Below are 3,405 nucleotides of genomic sequence, written 5' to 3' on the forward strand. Positions count from 1 at the left end.
ATTATGAGCAAATCTCAGCATGCTAACATTTATTTTCCCATTTTCTTAGGACTGCCAAAAGTAATGAACACTTCAATTTTCTGGACAAAGAGAGACCAAGGTAGTATGGAAGAGGAATCCAAGTCTAATTTTCTTTTACAGTCATAAAGTCAGTTGTATTGGGCAGGAAGAAATATAAAGTGGTACCTCGGCTCACGAATGCCTCAGTTCACTACCAAATTGAATCACGAACAAAAATGTCATAAAAATTTTGACTCAGGTTGCGAACTCTGCATTGGGTGGTGACTGCGATTGCGACCATCTCCCCACCCCACCCCCGATTGGGGAGATGGTCGCAATTGTGCGGGGGTGGGGGAGGACGCATCTTTCCTGCATGAGCGCAACCGCGATTTTGGCCGTCTCCCCCCCCCCAGCGCACCCCCCATCCCGTCCTTCCCCCCCCCCCCCACAGCGCACTGGAATGATGGGCGTGTGGAGGGATGACCAGATGACCGGCATGGGTCGTGCTGTGGGGGCAGGGAGATGGCTGCAATCTTTGTTATTCTTTGTCACTTTGCTTCACATTTTTCTGATTAAAAAAATAGTTACAGAATGGATTAACCTTATTTACATTGAACTTTATGGGGAAATTTAACTTGGCTCATGACCAGTTTGGGTCACAACCAGAGTCCTGGAATGGATTACGTTCGTGAGCCAAGGTACCACTGTACTTTTATTCAGAAAAACAGGCAACTATCCAAGATGCAAGTTTTATATTATCATTTCCACTTTAGGATAGTACCCCTTTGTGGTGCCTTGGAGACAACCATCATATATTCAAGGAATCAAATGCACCATCAAGGAACATCAGTGCTGCTCATCAGTGTGGAGTACCTGATAAGTACACTGCCAATTGCCAATCTGGAAAAAAGCCTGTAAGAGATAAAGTGTACCTGGACATAATTTTGAGATGGTAAGATTATATGTTATTTTCTATTCATTTTCACAGCTTTCTTAAGAGTCCCAACTAGGGTTGGAACAAAACCTAGTGGAAACTGTCTCTCTAGCATTCATGCGATTCATCTCATACTCAGCCTGCTCCTGGAAAGTAAGCCAAGCAAGGAGGAAGTCTGTGAATGCTTGCAGGACAAAGGATATGCAGTTGACAAAGGATAAGCATCAGGAGCAGCAACACAAATGGCTGCTGCATGCTTCCACAATGGTTGAGTAGGGCTCCCTTCTTGGTGAACCACAAGTGAGCAACCTTCCACATTAGGTGGAGTAGTAAAAATAACTGCTGCACAAGGTGCAGAAGATGGGCGCTGCTTGTGTTACACGTTCAGTTCCTGTGAGAACCTTGTAAATGCTGGACATGCTTGCCAGGAACTTGAACTCAGGGCTGTGACAAAGTAGATAGGAGTTTGGGGAGCCAAGCCCAGGGAATTCAATGGATTCCCACCACTAATAGGGATTCTTTCAAATCCCTACTCCCTACTACAAAATATTCATGCAAGTCAAATATTTAATCATCACTCAAAGTAATGAACATTTGCTGTGTCAGCATTACCATTTACCAGTGCACGTGGTGCTTTACAAAATGTGAGAGGGCAATTTTTTTTAATAATAATAATATTGTTAACATTGAGAAATAAAGATTAAGTGAAAAGTGGTTGAAAATTAGCCAATATATACTGGGGGGTGGGTGGGTGTGAAAGGATCACCAAGAGCAATGCTGCCAGGAGGCCAGACTCTCTCAATGGGCTGGTCTAACAGAATCACCTGCGGCAGAATGGTCAAAACTGAGACACCAGACTAAGATCCACCCACCCTCTAAATAGCAACAGTTCTATTAGCAGAAGAGAATGGGTATCCCTAATGGTGATAGGGGAAGAGAAACTTCTGAAGGGTAAATATTGGGTAATGACAGTGACATAGGATCTTTCACAGACGATGGCAGGGACATTCAAGCTAACTCTGGTTAGTACTGCACAGAAAAAGCAATGCTAAACCACTTCCGAATTTTTTTTACCTTGAAAATCCTATGATGAAACAATCCAAAATGAAACAAGAAATAATGCTGAAAGATAAGACTCAGGTCAAAAGGCACTTAACCGGCTATTGTAGAGGAGCAAAGGACAATTACGAATAGTGTTATTACAAATGGTGCAACTAGATCAAATCAAAATGGAAGTCTGTTGGCTGGCGTATATGGCGACAAAAGGAAAGTCTGATGCTGCACCAATACATACAACTGGAAGACAAACAAGTGGGTCCTAGGTCAAATCAGGCCAGAACTTTCTCTGGAAGTAAAATGGTGAAACTTGAGGCTGTTGTACTGTGGGGACATGGGGGCGTGCGGGGCGAGGTGCCAGCTTGCTTGCGAGGAGATCATTTTCTCCAAGCAAGTCCAAAGTGACCTCTTTGTGAGCAAGCTACGCACCCACACGCATGCCCGCTGAGATCCGGCCCATGGGCCTTACTTTGAGGACCCATGCTCTACAGATTTTAATGAAACTTGTGAGTACCAGGTATAACTACTGTTAGCAGCTGATCTGTTTTCAGAAGCAGGGAAGAGGAAGAAACATATTGAAAAATTGTATGTAAATATAGCAGAATTTAGTTTCACATTTGGAACTTAGCTTTAAAATCAAAACTTCCAAGATACGTTACCTGAACAAAACTGCAGAAATACTAAAGCAAACGTACTTCTGTCTAAACAAATTTCAACAGATACCTCTCGCTGCTACATGCCTAAAGATGTATTGAGAAAAAAAGCCTTGCTCTAAGTATCCTTAAGAGTAAAACTAAATCAGAAACTGAAAAAGTGCATTTGAAGGTAGCTACCTATTTTCACATAAACATTACATTACATAGGGAATACCCTAAACTGAACTTATTAAACTGGGACAATATATTGATAAACTAATATTGAGCAAATAGATCATTAACTATGTTAACATTTATACCTAATTAGTACATACTTCTGTTGTATTAAGCAAAAGTTCAAGCATTCCAAGTATTCACTTTTCTGTGACGCTCCCTCTCTAAGGAGAACTGCCAGGCTATGCCCCCAGAGGGCGCCTTGTTGGCAGGCAGCATATACGCCAGGAGAAGCCTAGAACAGCTTTTGCGCCCGGCAGCGGCCTCCGGGCCAAGCCCCTTTTCCCTGGCGGGCTGCGCTGCTGCAGTGCAGCCGGCGCCGCGGCCCTTTGCCACAGGGTCCGGCGGCGGCCCCGGCGCTCGGCCGGCTCGCAGGCGCGGGCGCCACGCGTGGCCCGCCCCGCCCCCGCCGCCCTTGCCAACGGGGCGGCCGGCAGAGGCCGAGGCGGGCCGAGCTGCAGGAGGCCCAGGCGGCCAGGCCCGGGAAGGTGCAGCTGCCCTGTTGCCAGGCGGGGCGGGGCAGAGCGGGCCTGGCCGCTGCAACCC

This window comes from Varanus komodoensis, unplaced genomic scaffold (genome assembly GCF_004798865.1).
Source record: "Varanus komodoensis strain SLA01 unplaced genomic scaffold, ASM479886v1 scaffold28, whole genome shotgun sequence".
NCBI lineage: Eukaryota > Metazoa > Chordata > Lepidosauria > Squamata > Varanidae > Varanus > Varanus komodoensis.